This window comes from Rhinatrema bivittatum, chromosome 3 (assembly GCF_901001135.1).
Source record: "Rhinatrema bivittatum chromosome 3, aRhiBiv1.1, whole genome shotgun sequence".
Lineage (NCBI taxonomy): Eukaryota > Metazoa > Chordata > Amphibia > Gymnophiona > Rhinatrematidae > Rhinatrema > Rhinatrema bivittatum.
In genome coordinates, this window is record NC_042617.1 from 294,106,241 (window position 1) to 294,131,980 (window position 25,740).

Consider the following 25,740-nt stretch of genomic DNA (forward strand, 5'->3'; position numbering starts at 1 on the left):
CAAATAAACAGAATGACCATAAAGTATCCAGTACTTTACCTCAGAACACTCCAATACAACCTAAAGCATATGAGTCACAAGAACCAGATGATCGTACAATAATGCCCCCTCGTACAAAAGAGGCATTTTATCAATTATCCCAATCCTTAGCAGGATTTTTATTTATTTATTTAATAGCTTTTATATACCGACGTATGTTGGGAACATCTCGTCGGTTTACAAAGAACAAAATTAGCAACAGGCTTTACAGGGAACAAGGATCTTCAGTCATCTTTCAAAATGACTAATATTGCCTCTGTCAGTTCTCCGGAACATAAGACATAGACTAATACAGAACCGTCGGTGGAGCCTCCGACATCTCCCATAGCAAACCGACCAGCTTCACCAAATTATAAACAGGATACTTCTTTTGATTCTCCTTCACCGCAAACATCCCCATCGGATCCGATGGGAATTCCCATCGGATCCGCAGGAACAACCTCAGGAGCCGTATTCCCCTCCAGAATACCTTTATATACCCAAAATTTCTAGAAAAATTGGGTACAATACTGCATCTAGAGGTCCAAAAAAAACCCTTGGTCTCCTAAAGATTTTCGATACTCCAGGAGAACCAACATCTCTTCCACCACAAGAACTCCTGCATTTCGTCTTACAGAAATCCTGGGAAACACCTTACGCAATCTCAGCGGTTTCCAGGAAGACTGATATAAAATTCCGTATGAGGAAAACATCACCGTACTCTATACCACAATTACCTCATGCTTCAATTGTAGTAGAGTCGGTGATGCAAAGATTTAAGAAAACAGTCGCATTCCTCATATCCTCCAGGTAAAGACAACAAATATTTAGATGAGTTTGGCAGGAAAATATACCATAACTCAATGTTAAATGCCCGAATTATGCACCCATCAATTCTACATGGTACAATACCTATATGAGTGCATACAAGCTATAAAAGGTATGCTTTCCTCGAATGCAGATCAGATACCTCCGCCTCTTCATGACATGGAAGAGTGTTCTCGACACCTTTTGAGGTCAATCTATGAAGCATATGAAACATCTTCCAGGGCATCTGCAACAGCCATTGCAGCCCGCAGACTAGCATGGTTACGCTCAAGTTAGATACGTGAAGATTTGCACGAGAAACTAACAAACCTCCCATGTACAGGAGATAACCTGTTCGGAGAACGATTCCAGGACACAGTAGGTAAACTGAAACAGGAAGCTCTAGCAGTACAATCATTAACATCACATCCTCACTATTCGACTACGCGTCGTTATATTGGATCTACTCGCCGGCAAGCATATGCCAGGAGACCCTACAGATCTTACCAGTCCTTTCGTACACAGGCTTACCCTGCTTACCAGCGTCCTGCTCCACAACAGAATACCTCAAACCAATGTAGAGGTAAACCACGTAACCAGAGCCAGCAGGCACACCAGCCGGATACTGGAGTAAAATAGACTCCTTCTTTTTAGTTTCCCAGCCACCACCACAACATCAAGCACCACCCAGCAGAATTCATTCTTGCCTGGCAGCCTGGGAGAGAATAACATCCGATCAATGGGTTTTGGAGATAGTATGTCATGGCTACCAACTCCAATTTGTCACAAAACCCATATTACCTCATCTTTCCACTCTCAAGATTCACAACTTCCATTCACAACTAGGGGAGGAAATTGCTTTGCTTCGCAAACAACAAGCAATTCAACAAATTTTCCCTGGGACCCAATCAGTAGGATTTTATTCCCCATACTTCCTCATACCCAAAAAGTTGGGTGGCCTTCGCCCCATCCTAGACCAAAGGGAATTGAACAAATTTCTCACCAAAGAAAAATTCAGAATGGTATCGTTGAAATCAATCCTTCCTCTCATTCAAACCAACGATTGGATGTGTTCCATCGATCTGAAGGATGCTTGCACACACATTCCAATCCATCCATCCTCGTGGCGTTACCTATGCTTTCGCTACAGGCATCAACACTACCAGTACAAAGTTCTCTTTTGGACTATCGGCTGCACCCAGGGTTTTCACCAAATGCATGGTTGTGGTGGTGGCTCATCTCAGACAAAAAGGTATAACCATCTTTCCATATCTGGACGATTGGCTTATAATCGCCCCAGCTCCAAACATCTTACTCTATCACCTCCATCGGGTGATACAGTGCTTGCAGGAATTAGGATTGGTGATCAATTTTCAGAAATCACACCTACAACCAACACAACAGTTACAGTTCATAGGAGCATGCCTGGACACCACTTGCAACAGGGCATACCTACCAAGCAACAGAATTTCACAATTCCATCCTCTTTTACATACCTTGAACCATACTCTGAGACCTTTAGCGAGACAGGTTTTAGTAGTCCTAGGCCACATGGCAGCAGTGATGTTCATGGTCCCCAACACCAGGCTACACATTTATTTATTTATTTAAAAACTTTTCTATACCGTTGCTAAGTTAAGTACCATCGCAACGGTTTACATGTAGGCACATATTTAATGAGGGTAAAAGCGTACTATAGTACATTCTAACAGGTGCCGTTAAAGGTTCGGTTACAATATATCATTAGACATAGACATTTCGCGAAGTAGTTCATGACCAGTTGTACCAAGGTACTTACACGGGTGGTTTTATCACACATAGTATTATAGTTATGTTTGTTGTGGTGTAGAGTTCATAGATTAATCTATTGTAAAGTTCTACTTACTGTGTGTCTGTGCCTTTCTGTTTTTTCCTGAATAATTTCTCTCTATTCTTTTGTCTCTTTGTAAAATGCTTGTTTAAAAAGCCATGTTTTTAAACTTTTCTTGAATGTCTTTAGATCACTTTGTAGTCTGATCTCTGGAGGCATTGTGTTCCAGATTATGGGTCCTGCTAGTGATAGGGCTCTCTCTCTCACTTGGGTCAGTCTTGCTGTTTTAACTGATGGAATGGTTAGGAGTGCTTTATTTGCTGATCGGAGATTCCTGTGTGGCGTGTGTACCCGTAATGCTGTGTTTAGCCAATCTGATTTCTCATCATAAATTAGTTTGTGAATGATACATAGGGTTTTGTATTTAATTCTGTGTTCAATTGGTAGCCAATGTAACTCTGCTAGGGTTTCAGTTATATGGTCCCGCCTTCTTTTTCCGGTTAGACGCCTGCAATGGGGACTAAAACGTCAGTGGAAACAACACTCACAATTGTTGACACAGAAGTTATCGTTGACTGCCGAAATGAAAAAAGATATAACATGGTGGCTCCTAGACTCCACCCTACCAAGGGAGCATTGTTCAGTTCCCCTCCTCACAACGCAGTCTTAACCACAGATGCGTCTCGCAAGGGATGGGGAGCACATATCTAGATTTACGAAACGCAAGGGTTATGGACAATCTCGGTACAAAACCTACAAATAAATTTATTGGAACTCAGAGCGATTCGGAATGCATTACAAGTGTTCCAAGACCACCTGAAAGGACGCAGGGTCATGATCTACACAGACAATCAAGTAGCGATGTTTTACATCAACAAACAAGGAGGGTCCGGTTCATGGTCCCTCTGCAAAGAGACCCTGATAATCTTCCAACACGCTCACTGGAATTGCATACATCTACAAGCAACTTATCTACCAGGCGTGGCAAATACAAGAGCGGACAGGCTAAGCTGCATCTTTCATCCTCACGAATGGGCACTCAATTCAGAAATTGCCCAAGACATATTCATGCAGAGGGGGACACCTTCGATAGATCTCTTTGCAATGGAGATCAATGCTCAAGTTGCTCAAGATGCCTTCCTCAACCCTCCTGTACGCCTTTCCTCCCATACCACTCATAACAAGGACAATTCAAAAATGCATAGCAGACAAAGCTCAACTGATACTCATCGCCCCGGTCTGGCCGAGGCAACCCTGGTACAGTTTCCTTCTCTGACTATCCATCATGGATCCAATTCGATTACCGAATCGCCAGGATCTTCTCTGCCAGGATCAAGGGACGCGTCTACGCCCGCTACACTCATCTCTCCACTTGACGGCGTGGAGATTGAGAGGCTCCTTTTAACAGAACAAGGAGTTTCCACTTTGGCACAATTCTTTTTGTTAGAATCCAGGAAACTCTCAACGAGAAAAAATTATAGCTATAAATGGAAACGCTGCTCTACCTGGTGTATTTCCAAAGGTGTACCACCATTGGACTGCTCACCTGAATTGCTCATAGATTATCGTCATACACTATATACAGCTGGTCTAGCAACATCATCCATCAGAGTTCATCTCAGTGCCATAGGGGCATATCATAGACCAGTTAACAATATACCGATATCCAATCACCCCTTGCTATCTCGCTTCATTAAGGGGTTAACTCACCTTCGTCTTCTGGTCTCTAAGCCTCCAGTTCCATGGAACCTCAACATAGTTCTGGAACAGCTCATGCTTTTCCCATTTGAACCCATGGACTCGGCACATATTAAATACCTCACATGGAAAGTTGTATTCCTGGTTGAGGTAACATCGGCACGAAGAGTTAGTGAATTACAGGCCTTAGTCCATTATTCTCCATATTTGCAATTTCATCACCAATTTCATCAGCGTCTGTGTCTTTGACACTGAAGGATCACGGGGAACCAGGATACCGATCCATCGCCATCGTGCCCTCCACCGGTAACACTGAAGGAGAGGGGGACTGGGAATTGGCCCTCCTCGGTCTCCTCTAGGTCGAGGATATCTGGGTCTTCGCATTCAACCTCTGCGCTGGGGAAAGTCAGAGCTGAGCACCGAGGGAAATTCCGAAAGCATTGATACCGGTTGTCTTCGTGCACGGCTCTTGCTTTGATGTCCCCGAGGTTGAGGAGGTTACAGCCTCCATCGATGCTGTGGCTCCGGTGCCGGGTATCAACTTCCCTCATGGCTCTGAGGAGGATCGAGCCACCCCTCCTCCCTCCCAGCCAGTCCTGGCATCAGCAACCTTTGAGGAGGAGTTGGCCCATAGGTTGCAACTGGCAGTGGAGCTAGCCCTGCAGAGCTTCAAGCCAGTGCCTCTGCCGGGACCGGTGCCCACAGCATCCCTGCTGGAGCCACTGTTGAATCACCTCGATGTCCTCATCGACATCCTCCTGAATCAGCTGGCTCCAGTGACCCGAGGATGATTGATGCCCCTTGGGACACCGTTGCTCTCTGCCAGATGTCACCCTCATGCATGGTTCCTCAGATAAGGAAAGCCCATTGAGGCCAATGGCCTCAGGACCATCAAGCCGACAATGCCATCGGTGCCTGCAGTGCCTAGGCTTCGAGGCACATCCGGGCCTTCGTTCCTGGCTGATTTCAGTGAGGACGATGACCCCTTGGGAGATGACACCTCCAATTTCACCTCTGAGGATTTTGAGGACCTCTCCTCTAACCGGTCTCCCCCAGAGGAAAGATGGAGATCCCCGCCCTTGGACTTAACCTTTGCAGGATTTGTGCGGGCCATGGCGGAAACCATTTCATGCCAGCTGATGACGGAGAAGGACGCCAGGCACAAAATGCTGGAGATCCTCCAGTTTGTGGATGCTCCAAAGGAGATTGTGGCTGTCCCAATCCACAAAATATTCAAGGAGCTGCTTCTGAGTATTTGGAAACACCCCCTCATGGTGCCTCCCCTGAATAGGAAGGTAGATGGAGTGTATCTAGTACAGCATGCCACTGGGTTTGAGAAGCATCAACTCCCACACCAGTCGGTGGGGGTCGAGTCTGGGCTTAAGAAAGCCAAGTGCTCCTGAATCATGTCTCAGCTCCCCTGGGGAGGTAACACAGGGCACCGGATGTGCTTGGAAGGAAGGTCTTTCAAGGCACCATGCTGATAGCCCGAATTGCCTACTACCAGCTCTATATGACTCAGTACTCCCAAAACCTGTGGAAGTAGGTTCAGGAGGTGGCAGACCAACTGCTCTAACAGCAGCAAGAGGCTTTGCTGGCAGTTGCAAACAGGGCCTTGAGTGTGGGTAGCATGAGGTGTATTCCACCTATGATGCATTTGAAATGGCGGCAAGAGTTGCGGCTGCGGGGATCAGCACCTGCAGGATGGCTTGGCTCTGGGCTTCGGACCTCCATCCGGAGATGCAGGAGAGGCTTGCTGACTTGCCATGTACTGGCGCAAATCTCTTTGGCAATAATGTGAGGGATGCAGTGGCTCAGTTGTGGGATCACCACGAGACTCTCCAGCACCTTTCTGCCAGTACTTACGACTCGCCGTCCTCAGTCAGGAGGTCGGTGCGGCAAGGCCCAAGGAGCTTTTTCTATTGTCAACAGAAGTATTACCCACCTGTATCTGCAGAGGATGAGATGTCGGGGCTGCTCCAGGCAACAGCAAGCTCCCAAGCCTCAACTAGTGCCCCGGTACAGGGTTTTGACTGGGAAGGAGCACAAGCCAGCCGCCCGTTCTCGTGCGGTGGAACCCCCCAGCTGGAGGTTGGCTACGATTCTTTGCGGATAGATGGCTTGGTATCACCTCAGACCAGTGGGCTTTGTCTATTGTACGGCAGGGATACAGGCTGAATCTATTGGGTGCTCTGCCAGATTCTCCTCCGAACTCCTTTTGGGGGCCAGCAGTGTGTCAGGAGATCCTCTTGGCAGAGCTTTCTGCCCTAGTAACAGCCAGGGCTTTTGAGCCTGTTCCACCAGGACAATGGGGGTGGGGTTTCTACTCCCAGTATTTTCTGATTCAAAAGAAAATTGGGGGACTCCAACCCATCCTGGATCTGAGAGCCTTGAACAGATTTCTAAAAAGAGGTTCAAGATGGTTTCTCTGGGCACCCTGATTCCCCTCTTGCAAAGAGGGGACTGGCTATGCTCCCTTGATTTAAAAGCGCCTACACCCACATGAAGATCTTCCAAGGTCATGGAAATTATCTCAGGTTTGGGCATGTGAATGCCACTTTCAGTACAGGGTGATACCGATCAATCTGACTTCCGCACCATGTTTATTTACCAAGTGTATGGCTGTAGTGGGAGCACACCTGCGCAGCTTGGGAGTGCAGGTTCTCCCCTACTTGGATGATTGACTGCTCAAAAACACTACCCAGGCGGGGGCGATGCGATCCCTGTGCTTGACGATCCGGGTGCTGGAGTCGTCGTGGTTTATTATCAACTACCCGAAGTCTCATCTTAGCCTGTCGCCTCAGCTGGACTTCATTGGAGCCCTGATGAACTGACTCAGTCGAAGGCCTTTTTACCCCATGCCAGAGCGCTGACCTTGGTGTCCATTGTAGGGGTAGTACAATGGAGCCAGCGAGTTTCCACAAGGCAAATGTTGAGGCTGTTAGGGCACATGGCCGCTACTGTTCATGTTACCCCCTAGCGCACTTGCACATATACAGGGCTCAATGGACCCTGAGGTCGCAGTGCCTGCGGGTTCACATCCAGTTTACGCTGTCTCTTCAGGACTCCTTGTCCTGGTGGGGGAACCTCTCCGATCTGAAGCAAGGGATTGTTGTTTCAATCCCCCCCTGCTCAAATTTCCCTCACAATGGATGCGTTCAACCTGGGGTGGGGAGCCCATGTGAAAGGGCTCCTCACCCAGGGCCTGTGGTCTGCCCAGGAAGCACAATGCCAAATCAACTTCCTGGAGCTCTGGGTGATCAGATAACGCTCTCTGGGCTTTCAGAGATCGGCTGGCCGGCAAGGTGGTCCTGATCCAAACCGACAAACAGGTCGTGATGTGGTATACCAACAAGCAGGGAGACACGAAATCATTCCTCCTGTGTCAGGAAGCAGTCCAGATTTGGTCCTGGGCCCTGCGCCAGGGGATGGTGCTTCGAGCCATGTATCTGGCTAGAACAGAAAACATGATAGCAGTCCGGTTGAGTCGAGCCTTCATACCCAACAAGTGGTCCCGGAACCAGGCAGTGGCGGATTGAATATTTAGTCTCTGGGGAATCCTGGACAGGAACTGTTTGCATTACCCTGCAACAGCAAGGTGGCTCAGTTCTGCTCCCTGTACCGGGCAGACGGCAATCCGGCCTCGGACGCCTTTGCCCACAACTGGAGCCAGGGCCTTCTGTATGTGTATCCTCCATCCCTTTAGTGATGAAGACTTTCTTGAAGCTTCGCTAGGACTGATATACTATGAGCCTCATAGCCCCTTATTAGCCAAGGCAGGTCTGGTTCCCACTCCTACGAGATCTCTCCCTCCGGGAACCAATCAGCCTGGGGACTTCCCCAGAATCATTACTCAGGATCAGGGCCTGCTGCGGCATCCCAACCTCCAGGCCCTGTGTCTCATGGCCTGAATGTTGAGAGGCTGCTTCTGTGGCCCCTTGACCTCTCAGATGACATCTTGGGTCCTGGTGGCTTCCAGGAAGCCTTCCACTAGGAAGTCTTATGGGCTAAAGTGGAGGAGGTTTTCAGTGTGGTGGAAGCAACGTGGTGCAGATCCCTTTTCCTGCTCCACTCACAAACTGCTTGATTACCTCTTCCACCTCTTGGAGGCTGGTTTGAAAACCAGCTTCATTAATGTGCACCTGAGCGCGATTGGCACTTACCACCAAGGTGTGGCTGGTTCACCCATCTCCGTGCAGCCTTTAGTAAGATGGTTTATGAGAGATAAGAGTCAGAGGCAGGCTCATGAACTTTGCCTGTCACTGGGAAGAGATAACATCGGATGTTGTTCACCAAGGGTACTGTCTATACTTCAACCGGCTCCCAGAATCCTCTCCCCCATGTCCATCGTGGGGTTCGTCCACCTGCCTGGTCATTCTTCAGACAGAATCTCTGTCCTTATAGCGGGCGCAGTGGAAACAGTCCCTCACCTTCAGCAGAGCCGAGGGTTCTATTCGAGATATTTCCTCATTCTGAAGAGGAATGACTGCTTACGCCTCATTCTCGACCTCCGGACATTTAACATATTTCACGTAAGAGAAAAGTTCAAGATGGTCTCTCTGGGCATGCTGATCCCGCTTCTCAAAAGAGGAGACTGGCTTTGCTTCCTTGATCTCAAGGAGGCATACGCACACATTGCGATTATCCCCAGCCACAAGAAGTACCTCCACTTCATGGTGGGGAAAGCACATTACCAGGGCCGGCGGAACCACTAGGCAAGCTAGGCCTGTGCCTAGGGCGCCGAGACTTAGGGGGCGCCGCGGCAGGCAGCAGAATTTTGAAAGGGCAAAAAGTGCCCTTTCAAAATTCTGCCAGCCTTCGACTTGCCTAGGTGGAGACCAAGCATCGAGATTTAGGGGGCGCCGCGGCAGGCAGCCAGCTCCCGACTCGACCTGCCTCCCCCCCGAGTGTCACCCTCCCGACACCCCCCTAGTGGCCCAGCGGAGGTCCCGGGAGCGATCTTCCGCTCCCGGGACCTCGGCTGCTACTAAGCAAAATGGCGCCGGTTACCTTCAGCCCCTATCATGTGACAGGGGTCAACCAATGGCACCGGTAGCCCCTGTCACATGGTAGGGGCTGAAGGCCACCGGCGCCATTTTGCTTAGTGGCAGCCGAGGCCCCAGGAGCGGCAGATCGCTCCCGGGACCTCCGCTGGGCCACTAGGGGGGTGTCGGGAGGGTGACACTCGGGGGAAGACAGGGCGAGTCGGGAGCTGGCTGCCTGCCTGCCGCGGCGCCCCCTAAGTCTCGGCGTCGATCTTCTTTCTGTGAGTGTGTGTGTATGTGAGAAAGGAATCTGCCAGTTTAAAAAAATGAAATATGATAATACATATAGCTGAACTTTTGAAAAGTTGGATGAAAGATAAAATTACTAAATTTTAAGCATCCCTCTTCTGGAAAATAAAATTTAACTTAAAGTGGGTAGAGACAAATACTAAAGCAAAAAAAATTAAAGTTTTTAAAATGTTCATCTCAGCAAATCACAAATTTAAGATACTGATGCCAGGTGGGGTTTGCTTTTTTTTTTTTTAAGCCTTTAGAAAATGTATATTTTTAAATGACTAAGACTGGAATCTTCCCATTTAAAAGGGAAGTTGACCAAGGATGTCTTTCTGTTCCATATCTCCCACATGAATAATCATACGACTGATAGTTTGAAGAAAGACACTTGCTTTATGCCTGGAAGCGTAAAACAAGAGAAGCTGTACTGTGTGGGTGGTGAAGGAAGGGTGTCATTTCGCCTTCTGATAGGAATGTGGTTTTCTTATTTAACGGTTGGGAGCATCACTTTCACTTTTAGTAAAAGTGAAAAATGCTTCAAGTCTGAAAGCAAGGTGCTTCTGTGAGAGTGTAATATGTATGTGAGACAGGGAGGGTGCTTCTGTATGTGTGTGTGGTGTATAGATGGACTGAATCAAATCACGGTGAACCTAGAAGATGTGGTAGGCCTGATTGACAAACTGAAGAGTAGTAAATCACCTGGACCGGATGGTATACACCCCAGAGTTCTGAAGGAACTAAAAAATGAAATTTCAGACCTATTAGTAAAAATTTGTAACTTATCATTAAAATCATCCATTGTACCTGAAGACTGGAGGATAGCAAATGTAACCCCAATATTTAAAAAGGGCTCCAGGGGCGATCCGGGAAACTACAGATCGGTTAGCCTGACTTCAGTGCCAGGAAAATAGTGGAAAGTGTTCTAAACATCAAAATCACAGAACATATAGAAAGACATGGTTTAATGGAACAAAGTCAGCATGGCTTTACCCAGGGCAAGTCTTGCCTCACAAATCTGCTTCACTTTTTTGAAGGAGTTAATAAACATGTGGATAAACGGACAATACAGTAGCCAATGTGGTACATCAACAAACAGGGAGGTACGGGCTCGTATCTCCTTTGTCAAGAAGCTGCACAGATTTGGGGTTGGGCCCTAACACACTCAATGTTTCTCCGAGCCACTTATCTGGCAGGCATTCACAACGTAGTGGCAAATCGACTCAGTCGTCAGTTCCAACCACACGAATGGTCCCTGGATCCCTTAGTAGCGACCAGGATATTTCAATGCTGGGGAAAACCAACAATAGATCTCTTTGCATCACACCTGAATCACAAAGTGGACAAATTCTGCACTCTGTACAGACAGAATCACCAGCTAGCCAAGGACGCCTTTGCTCGCCCTTGGAACTCGGGCCTTCTGTACGCATATCCTCCGATACCACTCATAACCAAAACTCTAGTGAAGCTACAACAGGACAATGGGTCCCTGATACTCATAGCCCCGTATTGGCCTCAACAAGTATGGTTTCCCACACTTCTAGACCTTAAGATCAGGGATCCAATTCGCCTGGGTGTAGCTCCCACTCTCATAACTCAGGATCAGGGTCGGTTGCGCCAACCCAACCTTCAATCCCTATCTCTGACAGCATGGATGTTGAAAGCTTGATTTTACAACCACTCAACCTCCCAACCACTATATCTCAAGTGCTTATAGTGTCACGTAAACCTTCCACTAGAAAGAATTATTCCTACAAATGGAAACGGTTTACTTTGTGGTGCACTCAGAAATCTATTGATCCTTTCACATGCCCCACTACCTCACTACTAGATTACCTATACCATCTTTCAGACTCTGGTCTTCAGACTTCATCTGTAAGAGTACATTTGAGTGCAATCTCAGCTTAGCATAACAAGCTGGGAGACGAACCTATCTCTACACAGCCTCTCGTCAATAGATTTATGAAAGGTTTAACTCACCTTAAACCTCCTTTTCGTCCCCCAAGCATACAATGGGACCTAAAAGTAGTATTAACCAGGCTCATGCTTTCCCCATTCGAACCCATAGATACCTGTGACCTAAAATTTCTTACATGGAAAACTGTCTTCCTCATAGCCATTACATCAGCTAGAAGAATCAGTGAACTACAAGCACTTGTCACATACGAACCTTTTACAAAGTTCCTACATGACAGAGTGGTCCTCCGTACTCATCCCAAATTCCTTCCTAAGGTAGGAATTCCACTTGAACCAATCTATAGTTTTACCAACATTCTTTCCAAGGCCTCATTCCCACCAGGGAGAAAGAGCCTTACATACCTTGGACTGTAAGCGTACACTGTCTTTCTACTTAAACCGCACTGCAGTCCAAAGGAAATCCAATCAACTTTTTGTATCTTATGATCCAAACAAACCAGGTAAAGCAGTGGGTAAACATACTTTGTCAAACTGGATAGCAGATTGCATACAGTTTTGTTATGAGAAAGCAGGCCTTACTCTCCAAGGGCGAGTAAAAGCACATTCAGTCAGAGCAATGTCAACCTCAGTAGCACACCTTCACTCTGTACCTATTCTTGACATTTGTAAGGCGGCAACATGGAGTTCTCTGCACACCTTTACAGCTCACTACTGTTTGGACAAAGAAGGTAGACAAGATTCAGCCTATGGCAATCTGTCTTAAAGAACTTGTTTCCAACTTAATCCCAACTCCTACTACATCCAACCTGCTGTGATTTTCGGCTGACTCATTTACAACAACAATACTTCACCGTTGTTTTCACTACAAAATGACTCAGCCTCTAGCTTGCTAATCACCCATATGTGAGGACTAGCATCCTGCTTGTCCTGGGATAAAGCAAAATTGCTTACCTTGTAATAGGTGTTATCCCAGGACAGCAGGATGTAGTCCTCACGAAACCCATCCCCCTCCCCGCGGAGTTGGGTATGATATGTTTTATTATTTTATTTTTTGGCTAACGCTAATTGCTACAAAACAGACTGAAGGGAGACCCCTGTGGCCAGGAATATCATGGCATGCTGGGCATGCTCAGTGGGCACTCTGGGTGGCAGTCAAAGTTTCATAGAAACTTTGACAGAAGTTTTTCCGTATAGGGCTCCATTACCGATGTCACCCATATGTGAGGACTACATCCTGCTGTCCTGGGATAACACCTATTACAAGGTAAGCAATTTTACTTTACAGTCACTTAATGCCCCAGTCTCACTTCAAGAAGTATGGTCGACAATAAAACTGTCCTGCCTATTCAAGGCACTGAGTCCAGATGACTTTACTGGAGAATTTTATAAATTGTAGATTAATCAGGTGTGTCTTCCCTTAGGGAAGGTTTTTGAGGCCCTTGTGGGGAAAAAAAGGAGTTTCCATATGGTTCAGTAGGGCAATGATTGTTGTTTTTCCTAAACTAGGTAGAGATCCTAAAATTCCTGTTTCCTACAGACCCATTTCTTTGCTAAACTATGATGCAAAGATTATGGCAGATCGATTGGCCCTTCTGCTACCTGGTTTGGTAGGACTGGAACAAGTAGCATTTGTAAAAGGAAAACAGGCAGTATTGAATGTAAGGAGAATATTAGCCTATATTGAACACTTCTGTCTTAGTCAAATGAAATCCCTATTAGTCAGTTTTGATGCTGTAAAGGCTTTCAACAGGGTCAGTTGGGTCTTCCGTGTTTAAAGTATTAAAGATTTACAGTGTTCAGGGATTTTTTTTTTTTAGCATTTTGCAGGATCTTTATAATAAACTGTAAGCAGTAATATTGGTTAATGGGACACTTTCTAAAGTTTGTATGCTACATAGGGGAACTTAACAGGGTTGCCCCTTGTCTCCTTTATTATTTGTTCTATCCCTGGACCCTTTTCTCAAAGCAAACGAGAACATTAAAGGTATATCTATACCATATACCTGCGAATCAATTACCTAGAGGTAAGGCCTCAAATTTTTCCAAATCCAATCTCAGCCCAGCTTTTCTACCATAAACTGTCAGCTCCTCCAAAACCCCTTCCAAAAAAAGCAAGCAGATTGGTAATATGCATGAGGAGGTCATCAGCAAAAGCAGCCATCTTAAATTGCTGATCTCTACTAGGGAGCTGGTTTGCTGATTTACAACTTTACAACATGGCAGCGAATCTATGTCACACAGAGGACTGGCTATTGAATACCTTTTCTTGGCTCTTGAGATGGAGTCTTAGATAGCCACTTCCATGTCTTTGGGCTTTGTGTTACGTGTTACATGCTAAGAAAACCCAGCTATCGGCTCTTCTTAGGAATCATGTCATGGTGGTCCCATTACAGAAAACATGGTGGTGGATTTCTCTTCAATTACAACTTAACTATATAATTTCCTCGTTTTTTTACCATTAGAAATATTATTTTTCTTCCGGGTTTGGGCCCTAGTGCATTTTCTAAATGGGTTGAAAAAGGATTATGTACCTTGGGTCAGTTGGATGGGGAGGGTCATTGACAAGCCTTTGCTCAGCTGCAAGCTGAATTTGGGATTCAACATTCTATGTATGGCTATCTTCAAATGAGACATTATCTATTGTCCATGCAAAAAATTGAGCTTACGGCTTCTAAATGGGAAATCCTACAAGAGTGTTTTGATAGGGAGGCCCCTCAAAAATGGTCTATATCTGCAATGAATAAATCTTTGTGGATATTAGGTAATGGTAATTTCTTTACAGACCACTGGAATAAATGAACACAAGAACTACAGCTTTGGATCACGATTGCTAACTTTATTAAATATTTTGGTCTGATTAATGAAATAATAAATAATATGCTTCTAAACAAAACACAATTTAAATTCTTGGTTTCGGGCTATATCTTACAAAGTCAAGCTTACTTGGCACAGCTAACTGACTGATTTATGCTTCAAATGTGGTTTGCCAGAAGGAACGTTGGGACACACTTTCTGATCGTGTGTGAAAAATACAGCCATTTTGGAGGAAAGTGCATGCCAGTGTGACATTGTTTTGGGATGTACCTGCCCTGGGACCTATCAAACAGCTTTGTATACAGTGGCTAACAAAAATTTTTCTTTTGGCCAAATTGTCTATTTTACACTCTTGGAGAGAAGAGTCAACACCCTGTTTTATGTTTTGGAGGAATAAAATACATAATTTGATGACAGTGGAATTGTTCTCATTCCATTCTAGCATGCCAAAATGGAAGAAACAAATTTTGGATTTATGGATGCCATACATTGCATCATTGCCACATCGGGCTTGTTGCTCAATATTATATTTGATTGGATATGATTCTAAATTAATCTCCTTTTTCTTCCTTTACTGGCCTTTTCATAACATGGGGTGGAGGAGGGATGGGTTGGGATTATTTCTGTGTGGGGATATATGTTAAAAATGAATTTGATATTTGTTGTTATTTTTCTGATGTGGGGCAAATAAACAGGGACAATTTGCATGCTTTGCTGTATGTGCATGTATTCTTAACAAACATATTTGAACATAAAAAATATCTGGTGGGGTTGTGACTAGGCCTAGCTGGGCATTTTATTTTTTACGTTGACTTAGGTGCTGGGAATTGAGCCCCAGGTCCATGATCCACATTCTTGTTAAAGACCATCGCCACTTAACTAACTATAATCTTTTGAATATAGCCAGTTAAGTTAAAGTTATCAAGCTACTGGATAACTTTAAACCTAAACACTGATATTCACAAGATGGCTCATTAGGTTTAAAGTTATCCAGCTAAAGCTAGCTAGATAACTTTATTTGGGGATATTCCGCAGGATGTTTATCCTATTAAATATGTGGGATAGCTTATCTGGCTAACCTTTTTGTCTGAGCAACAGCACAGATGTGAACTTCTGTCTCTTTCTACAGTTTCTTCTTTAACTATATTTTTTCAGTCTAAAAAGTTACCTTGCTGCTTCAGCAGTCCCCCAAGAGCATGTTTTAGTGCTACTTAAATAAAAAAAAACAAAACAAAAAAACAGAGGAGGAGGAGAAGTAAGAAGAAAGATTTCTTCCTCACAATGTCAGGAAAGAAAAATGCAGAAAAATGTCCATTACAAGATAAAACATTAGCTTTGTTGCATTTGTCTGGGTGCAAATCTGTCCACAGTTGTTATAACTGTGGACAAATGTCCTTGCATACACAGAAAGCAAGGGCCTATAAAATTAAGGAACTATGAAAGGCTTGGAGACGTACGTTAGTCCGCCTCCTGAAGTGCAGCCTTGTCTGCCTCACTGGAAAAGAAGTTGAACAGGAGCATCCCCTCCCTCAGCAGACCAGGCTAGATTCTCGGGGCTGAGTAGATACAGCTGGCATGCGTTGAAGAAGAGGTGATGTAAGGCAGCACACTTGGAGAACTCTTCTTTGAAAAATCATAGCCCAAGAGCACTGGTGCTATCAATGCACAGTGCATCATAACCATCAACACATGGAGCAGCAGCATCTCATAAAACTGCATCAGCACCATTGATGCATAAAGCACCATTGGTGCTGTTGATACAAGATGCCGTCAATGCATAAGACTCAGTTAGTGCTGTCAGCAAAATTTGCCAGCACTGTCGACGCATAAGTTGTCCATGCATTACTCTTCTATGCCTTTGGCATCAGAATCATCAACAGATGGAATCGCAACTCTTCGCATGCAGGTCAAACAAGTCTGTTAACAGGATCAGAGGGAGACATAATGATACCTCTGCCTCCACCAATCACCAAATTGATCTCACCAAGAAAATTATTGAACCAAAGACTCATATGAACCACATTACATCACATCATATGAACCACATTACATCACATCTGCTCTCTAGTGCCTCGTGTATTTAATCAACTTCTGACTCAAATTTAACAGAGCCCAGAAGATATTCAGGTCTTAGTCTCAGAAGAGGATTTCCACCACCCACACAAGGTAACAGAATAAGTGAAAGATTACTTTACCTATTTTATGGATAAAGAAAAAGAGGATACTATTCAATCCCTCCTTTCCAGGATATCAAATTTACTCCCATGAGAGGGAGTTCCACTATCTCCAGCTTGTGCAGGTATGCCATCAGAACCTCCGCAAGGAAGTTCTAGCCCACAAACTTCACTTGCAGTGGATTGTAGCCACTTAGAGGAAGTCCATTAGGAATACACCCCTCCTGAGGTGATCAAGGATCCCTCTGTTGCCATCTTCATCACTGTAGTCCTTTTATTAGCATTCACTCACCTCTGGGCTCCTAAGAGGGTTTGACAGAGAGAACCTCTGACACCACCCCCCCCCCCCCTCCAGAATTACCAGAACACTCATCTCCACTGGAAGACCAGCAACTCTGCTGGTACATCAAATTGCGCAAGAATTACAAATGAGAATGTGGCAAAATCCTACCTTTCATCCCAGTATCAAGGAATTCTGGCCTTAAATACAGGTTACAAAAATCTCCATGGTTTAGAATTGTATAGCTAACCAATCAATCGGCTCTAAAGAAAGTGAAGAAAAACACCATGCTAATTGCAAGGATTTCTACCCACCAATTCTACATGGTCCAATACTTACATGATTGTATACAAAAACTGAAACCTCTTCCTGCCCTGAGATAGCAGAATTGCATACCTTCAACTACTTTTCGATGCTACAGAATGTATACGCCATCTGATTTTTTTCTATACACAAGGTGTTCAATACCACTACACGATCCTCCTCAGCCTTCATTGGAGCATGCTGCATATCCTAGCTGAAGAGCCAGTAGTCTTCACGATGATGGCCACAAAAAGTTGGCAGATTTGCCCTACCTTAATAACCTCTTCGGGGGAAGAACTCAAGGAAACAGTTTCGCAAATTAAGGAACACAATGTAGCAGGACCAAAACAACAACGTTCCATAAGGCGTCCTTACTAATTTTATAAAAGACCATACTTTCAGAGATGCCCCTTCTAGCAATTCTAATGTTACCAGATGCTACCGCTACTTCCGTAACACTAACAACTTCTATCTCATCCCAGAAATTGTGAGTGCCATCAGCCAAAAGCCACGCAACATGTCCAGCCCAACCTGGACAAAGTTTTTTTTTTTACCAATTTCCAAACCCAGCAACCAATCACTCCTGTAGAAGGGAGGATCCAGCATTATTATTTGTTTATTTTATATACCACCGATCAGTATTCCTAAGCAGCTTACCTGGAGGAGTGGAACAAGATCATGAAAGACTGCTGTATTCTCAAAATCGTTGGAGTCTAGGTACTGCTTGCATTTCTCCCACTCTTCCTCATCATTCAGTCTTCAATCCAGATCCGTCTCATTGGATGCAACTCTGCCTGGAGGTTCAATCACTCCTTGAATAGTGGGTGATAGAACCAAATACTTCCCATCTATTTGGCTAAGGGTTCTACTCCTATTTCCTCATCCCAAAGAAAATCTGAGAGGCTGAGACTCATCCTGGATTTAAAAAGCCTGAATAAGCACATAATCTGGGAGAACTTCAAAATGAATTCCCTCCACATGATGATCCTCTTCATTCAGAAGGAGGAATGGATGTGCTGCCTGGACTTAAAGGATGAGTATGCTCATATTCCCATCTATCTCCGTACTGGATTTACCTGAACATTATAGTGGACCCCTCACATTACCAGTACAAAGTATTCCCCTTCGACTTATCATCAGCACTGACAGGCTGATGCAGAAAGGTGCATTCAGTCAAACGCAACTTTCTGCATGTTCTTGAATGCACTTTCCCTAGGTGCAGAACTTACTGCCAATGCAGCAATTAGCTTTGTGCACAGAAAATGTGTCCCTAAATGAGAATATTGCCTAGAGCCCTTGAATGGAAATCCCATGCAAATGGGGATATTAAGTAGTATTTCCTGATACAGAGAGACTGCATCTGGCCAGCACACCTTTTTAACGTGTGGAAACTTAACTCATAGGTCAGGGCTGGAGTTAAGTTTCCAGCACTAATAAAAGAAAAATAGAATACAAGTAAACAAAATAGTGTGAAAAAAAAAGAAAGTCTCCGGGTAAGTGCCAGCAGCTGCCACCACTTAACTGGATAAGTACTGATTTTTCTCCTAGGACAAGCAGGATGATAGTCTTTATATGTGGATGACATCATCCAATGCAGCCCTTTTGTCAGTTTCTAGAAACTTTGGCCAGCAGACGGAACATGCCCAGCCTGCTACTATCTGCGAGTCCACACGAAGTCCCCCTTCAGACTCTTCTGTGGTGCAGTTGTCTCACAGTCCATGGAACTCCACTTTTTTTTCAAATTTTCTCTCAAATTTCTTCGAGTTTTTCTCTGATCCTCGTCGGGTCCTCCTTCGTGGGTGGTGCCCTCCTAATACGGTAGGTTCTTTTCTAATTTTTGCTTTGTCTTGCAATTGATTCCTGACTCTCCACCTCCTGGTGCCTGTTGGCCATCGACCGCACGCAGGGTGTTTTTCATGGCGTCGACCGGACCCGCATGAGGTTTGTATCTTCTACCTGGGGGTCTCAATGATGTCTGTGGATGTCATCTGCGATCAGATGACACCCAAGGAGCGTCGTGCGTGCCTCGACAAAATGGAGACATTTTTCGGGACTCCGAAATCCTCTATTCCTGCGTCGGTTGCTTCGATGCCCAAGGATCGCGGGGAGCCATCCCCTTCTCTCGTGATCCCTTTGATTTCCACCCCTAAGGATCGAGGTGAGGAAGATTGATCCTTGGGGGTCATCCTCCTTGGTAAAGGGGAAAGACCAGGCCAAGCATCAGAAGCGATCCCGGAAGCACTGTACCGGTCTCCATCCCGACGTGGTTCTGGGTCCTCGGCGGCTGCTGAGCCGCCATCGAAGCAGCTCCGGCCACTGAAGGCCCCTTCCTCCGGTGCCCCTGGTAGCCCAAGGCATTCCCCACCGATACCAGTGCTGGGCGCCGTGCCACCTCGGGGACCCAAGGTTGAACCGGCGATGCCTCGTCCCCCTCCATTTGTCCTGACCACTCAGGACTTCTAGGAGGAGTTGGACCATAGGATGCAGTCGGCAGTGCTCAAAGCGCTACAAGGCGTTGAGATTACAGCGCCACCGGCCCTCATACCGGTGCCTGAGCCTCCATCATCGATGTTGGCACCCTTGCTGGAGAGTCTGGACATCTTTCTTGGTGCCCTACTGATGCAACTGGTGCCCGAGGGGCCATCGATGCCCCACCGGCCATTGATGCCCTCCACTAGAGCAATCCCGATCCCCGGGTCCTCCGAGGAGGATGGAAGCCTCGGTACTGGGCACCCTCGCCCATGGTTCCCTGGGCCCTTCCAGCTTGCCACAGCCAATGACCCCCTCGATGTCGGGGGTCCATCGGTGCCCAGGGTCGATGCCTCACGGCCCTCGCCGTTGGTGCCCTGGCCCAAGTGAGGAAGAGGGTCCTTATGACCCTTGGGGTGATGATTCCACAGCCGTGTCTCCCGAGTATTCCGATCCACTCTCGGAGCTTTCGCCCCCAGAGGAGGGGCGCCGGTCACTGCCTTGAGGACCTGTCGTTTGCGGGGTTTGTTAGGGCTATGGCTGAGGCCATCCCCTTTCAGCTCCTTATGGAGGAGGATACGCACCACAAGATGTTGGAGCTGCTCCAGTTCATTGACGCTCCTAAGGAGATCATGGTAGTTCCAATCCACGACATCTTTAAGGAACTCCTCCTCTGCATGTGGGAGAACATATAAGAACATGCCATACTGGGTCAGACCAAGGGTCCATCAAGCCCAGCATCATGTTTACAACAGTGGCCAATCCAGGCTATAATTACCTGGAAGTACCCAAAATACTAAGTCTATCCCATGCTGGTAATGCTAGTAATAGCATTGGCTATTTTCTAAATCAACTTGATTAATAGTAGATAATGAACTTCTCCTCCAAGAATTTATCCAAACCTTTTTTAAATCCAGCTACACTGACTGCACTAACCACATCCCCTGGCAACAAATTCCAGAGTTTAATTGTGCGTTGAGTGAAAAAGAACTTTCTCCGATTAGTGTTAAATGTGCTACATGCTAACTTCATGGAGTGCCCCTTAGTCCTCCTATTATCCATCCCTTCTATTATTAGCACCCCTTTTCTGTCTCCTCAGTCAACAGAAAGGCCGATGCCACCTATTTGGTGCAACAGGCACTGGGGTTCAAAAGGAGGCAGCTCACCCACGAGTCAGTGGTAGTGGAGTCTGCCCTAAAAAAGGCCTGGTGCTCCCACACCCATGCCTCTGCTCCTCCAGGACGTGAGCATAGGGAACTTGAAGCCATAGGGAGAAAGATCTTCCAAGATGCCATAATGGTCGCCCGCGTTGCGACTTATCAGCTCTACATGACTCAATACATCGGGACCTCTGGAAGTGACTCCAGAATTTTGCAGAGGGCCTTTCCCATCAGCATCAGGAAGCGCTTGCCACCATTGCCTCGCTGGGTCTGGAGGCAGAGAAACACAAGGTGCGCTCCAGCTACCATGTTTTCAAAACTGCCACCTGCTTGGCTGCCGTAGGCATCAGCGCCAGACGGCTGGCTTGGCTCAGGGCCTTGGACCTCCGGTGAGAACCTGTTCGGGGACAAGGTCCGGGATGCGATGGCACAGCTGAAGGACAATCATGACACCCTCCAGCAGCTATCTGCAAGTCCCTCAGAAGAGCCATCCTCGGCCAGGAAATCCTCCAAGCAAGGTTCTCGTAAGCCCTTCTTCCGGCAGTGGAAGTATTACCCTCCGGCCGTTTGGACTCTTACGCCCCGGACCAGTTCTAGGGATTGCCCCCGCCAACAGCAAGCCCTCAAAACCCAACCAGTGCCCCAGCAAACCTTGGCCACGGACTTTTGACTGCTGGCAAAGGAGCAACAGTCAACTGGCAGTTCCCCTGGCACCCGATCCACTAGTCAGGGGCAGGCTCCTCAGCTTCGCCCGGCACTGGGAAGAGATCACGTCGGACCGCTGAGTCCTCTCCATCATCCGCTAGGGGTATGCCTGCACTTCAGCCAGCTCTCGAAGACTTCTTTCCCATGTCCATTGTGGGGTTCCTCTGTTCACATGGTTGTTCTACAATAAGTACTCTCTGCCCTTCTTACAGCGGATGCAGTGGAACCGGTCCCTCGCACACAGCATGGCCGCGGGTTCTACACAAGATGTTTTCTCATCCTGAAATGGAATGGCGGCTTACGCCCATTCCTTGACCTCCAGGTGTTGAACAAGTTTCTCGTAAGAGAAAAATTCAAGATGGTCTCACTGGGCATGCTGATCCCCCTCCGAAGAGGGGACTGGCTTTGCTCCCTTGACCCGAAGGAGGCATATGCACACATTGCAATCGTCCCCAACCACAGGAAGTACCTCTGCTTTGTGGTGGGGAATGCACAAATAGGCACTGTTAGCCCGTGTTTGGACGTGCGTTTTCGACACGCTAGCTTTACCCTTTATACAGGAAGGGGTAATAGCGTGTCGAAAATGCGCGGCCAACCCCCCTGAAACTAATGTCGCCCGCAACATGCAAATGCATGTTGATGGCCTTATTAGTTGTTCCCGCGCGATACAGAAAGTAAAATGAGCAGCCAAGCCGCACATTTTACTTTCAGAAATTAACGCCTGCCAAAGGCGTTAATTTCTGAAAGTAAAATGGTAGGGCAGTGGTAGTGGAGTCTGTCCTAAAAAAGGCCTGGTGAGGGTCCCCTGGTCCACCCCAGGGGACCCTCACCACCAGTGCTTCTCCTCAGGTGTGGGGAGCCCACGTGGTCTGCACACTCAAGGCCTTTGGACCGCTGCCGAAGTGTGCTGCCAGATAAACTTTCTGGATCTTTGGGCAATACGGTACACCCTGTGGGCTTTTCTGGATCAGTTGTCATCCAAAGAGGTCCTGATCAGGATGGACAGCCAGGTTGCGATGTGGTACATCAACATGCAGAGCGGCACAGGCTCCTTCCTCCTCTACCAGGAGGCAGTGCAGGTTTGGAGGTGGGCTGTCTCTCAAGGGATGTATCTACGGGCGACCTATCTGCCAGGTCACCTCAACATGCTGGCAGACAACCTCAACATGCTGGCAGACAGCCTCAGCCAGTCCTTCCAGCCACACGAATGGTCCCTCAACCCTGCAGTATCAGCCAGCCTATTCCCCCCGCTGGGTTACGCCGGATATGGTCCTGTTCGCCTCCCCTCTCAATCACAAGGTGAGCAGATTCTGCTCCCTAGTAGCGGGGAATGGCCATCTGGCATGCGATGCCTTCTCCCTGCACTAGTGGCAGGGCCTCCTGTATGTGTACCCACCTCTCCCGCTCCTCTCGAAGACTCTGTCGAAGCTTCAGGAAGACGGGGGGGGGGGAGGGGGAACCTTGATTCTCGTGGCACCCTCCTGGCCTCAGCAGGTTTGGATTCCACTCTTACAGTACCTGTCTGTTTGTGCGCCCATCCTGTTGGGGACGATGCCTGACCTCATAATACAGAACCATAACCTCATAATACAGAACACTATGCCACCTGAACCTCCAGGCCTTGGCCCTCATGGCTTGGATGTTGAGCGCATGATCTTACAGCCATTACAGATTGTGTTTCTCGGGTCATCATCTAGTCCCAGAAATTGACTGGGAAGTCCTACTACTCAAAGTGGAAACGCTTTTCCATCTGGTGCGGAGGGCATGGGTTGGACCCTTCTCCTGCTCTCTTCCCCCAGCTGCTGGACTACCTGTGGCACCTTTCTGAGTCTGGGCTACAGACCAGTTCCGTCAGTGTACCACCAAGGTGTCGCTAGCACGCCTGTTTCGGTCCAGTCCCTGGTTGGCTGCTTCATGCGGGGTCTCCTCCAACTGAAGCCCCCTCTTTGGCCTCTGGCAGCTACCTCAACGTGGTCTTGGCAAGAGTAATGTGGACTCCCTTTGAGCCCCTGCAGTCCTGTGGTTTGAAATTCCTCACCTGGAGAGTAATTTCATATTCCTGGTGGTGATCACTTCCGCTCGCAGGGTCAGCAAGCTTCAGGCCTTGGTTACATACACACCAACACAAAGTTCTTCTACGACTGTGTGGTCTTGCATACACATCCCAAATTCTTGCCCAAGGTGGTGACTGATTTTCACATCAATCAGTCAATCGTTCTACCCACCTTCTTTCTGAGGCCAGATTCCCACCCAGAGGAACATGCTTTCCATATCCTGGACTGTAAATGGGCACTAGCCTTTTACCTAGACCATACAGTGAGCCATAGACAGTCCACCTAGCTATTTGTGTCTTTTGACCCCCAACAGGCTGGGGGCAGCAGTGGGTAAAGTGTACCCTATCGAACTAGCTAGCGGATTGCATTGCATTCTGCTATGAGCAGGCAGGCCTCCAACTGGCCGGCAGAGTGAAGGCTCACTCCGTGTGGGCCATGGCAGTGTCGGTGGCCCATATGCGTATGGTCCCCGTCACTGAAATTTTCCAGGGTGTGACCTGGAACTCTCTCCACACGTTTGCAGCTCACTACTGCTTGACAGGCATAACCGTCAGGACAGTGCCTTGGTCAGTCCGTCCTGCGCCACCTGTTCCAGACTTGAACCCAACTCTCTTCACTCATGCTCCTTGTGGGACCAGACTGCCTCCTGTTTTTCCCACAGCACTGCAGTTGTGTTACGTTGGCACCTTGTTCGGCCGCTGTTTGTCTCTCTGGTTGTTAGGAGTGGCATGTGAGGACTACCATCCTGCTTGTCCTAGGAGAAAGCACAGTTGCTTACCTGTAACAGGTGTTTGCCTAGGACAGCAGGATGTTAATCCTCGAATCCCGCCTGCCTCCTCACGATGTTGTGTTCACCTTCATTTTATTATTTTATTTTTCGCTCGTCTGCTTTGCTGTTACGAGACTGAAGGGGGACCTCGTGTGGACGCGCGGATAGTAGCATGCAAGGCATGCTCAGTCTGCTGGCCAAAGTTTCTAGAAACTTTGACAAGTTTTACGGCCAGCCTTCATCGGATGATGTCACCCATAAGTGAGGACTAACATCCTGCTGTCCTAAGAGAACACCTATTACAAGTAAGCAACTGCGCTATCCAAATAAGTGGTGGCAGCTGCTGCCACCTCCACTTAGCTGGATCTATCTGGCAATGGGAAGCAGCTGCAGTATTTATCCGGCTATCTGGCACAGTTTGCTGCTATTTAGTCAGAGAAGTATTTTATGTTTAAATATGTTTTATTATTTTTCAGAAAAAGTACAATGAAAGGAATACAGAGTACACATTTGGTTCTGATGTCATATGAATAGCTTATCACAAGAGACAAGTTGAAAATAACAACTTAGAAATACAAAACACTTCCCTCAACTTTCCCTCCCACCCTCCAAAATCTTCAAAAGGGGAAAGTAATATGAAAAATAAAAAGTATAGTTCTGCAGATGAGCTCACAGATGTGTCCAAAATTATTTGCAGCTTGGCTGCTTGCTCTGTGTGGTAACAATGTGATATAAGGCATCAAAATGTCCAAGTTTCATTTCTTGTGCACAGGAAATACTGAAGACGCGAGATCTGTTCCATAGTAAAAAGATTATGAATACTATTTTGCCATTGCATAAAAGATAGAGCCTCAAGCTGCCTCCAAACTCAAAGAATAGCTGTTGGCAGCTAGGAGAAAAACTTTATTGATCCATAATTTTTGTTTTGCAGATCCTAAACAAGAAGTTGGAAATACACCAAAAAGTGCAAGTTGTGGAAGAAAAGGGATTTGGACATCCAAAATCCTGCTGGAATAGAGAAAAAACTGTTTCCAAAAAGAATTGATCAGATTACAGGACCAAAAGGAATGTTCCAAATGAGCCACATCCATCATACATTTGATGCATTATTTGGAGACCAAGGATGTTTGATGTTGCGAGAGAGAAAATCTGGATATTCATTTATATTGGGTTTCTCTCATTTGTATGATATTTGTAAATTTCAGAATAAAGTTAAAGTAGCCAATAAAATATGAAATAGAAATTTGAATCTGTAGCTCTTGCTGCCACTTATTCCAGATATGATAAAATAGTCTTTATGTAAATTTTCCAACATTTTACAAAGTAAAGAAGTGGAGTGCCTTCCCCAGTCTTCCAAATCAAATCAGTCTTTACGTATTTGCCAGTTTGGATTGTTAATATTTTTATTTAAGACAGAAAAATAATGCCTTAGTTGCAGATAGCTAAAGAAATCTATAGACTGCAAACCAAAATTCACACATACAGT

General features: G+C 46.5%; 1 long non-coding RNA gene across 1 annotated transcript in view; it reads left to right on the top strand.

Annotated features, from left to right (window-relative positions):
- LOC115087597 overlaps positions 1-25,503 on the top strand; it is a 104,580-nt gene extending 79,077 nt beyond the window's left edge. The window contains exon 2 of the long non-coding RNA XR_003855553.1: positions 25,186-25,503. This is a non-coding gene — a long non-coding RNA (uncharacterized LOC115087597). The remainder of the gene's footprint in view (positions 1-25,185) is intronic.
- Positions 25,504-25,740: the final 237 nt, after the last annotated feature.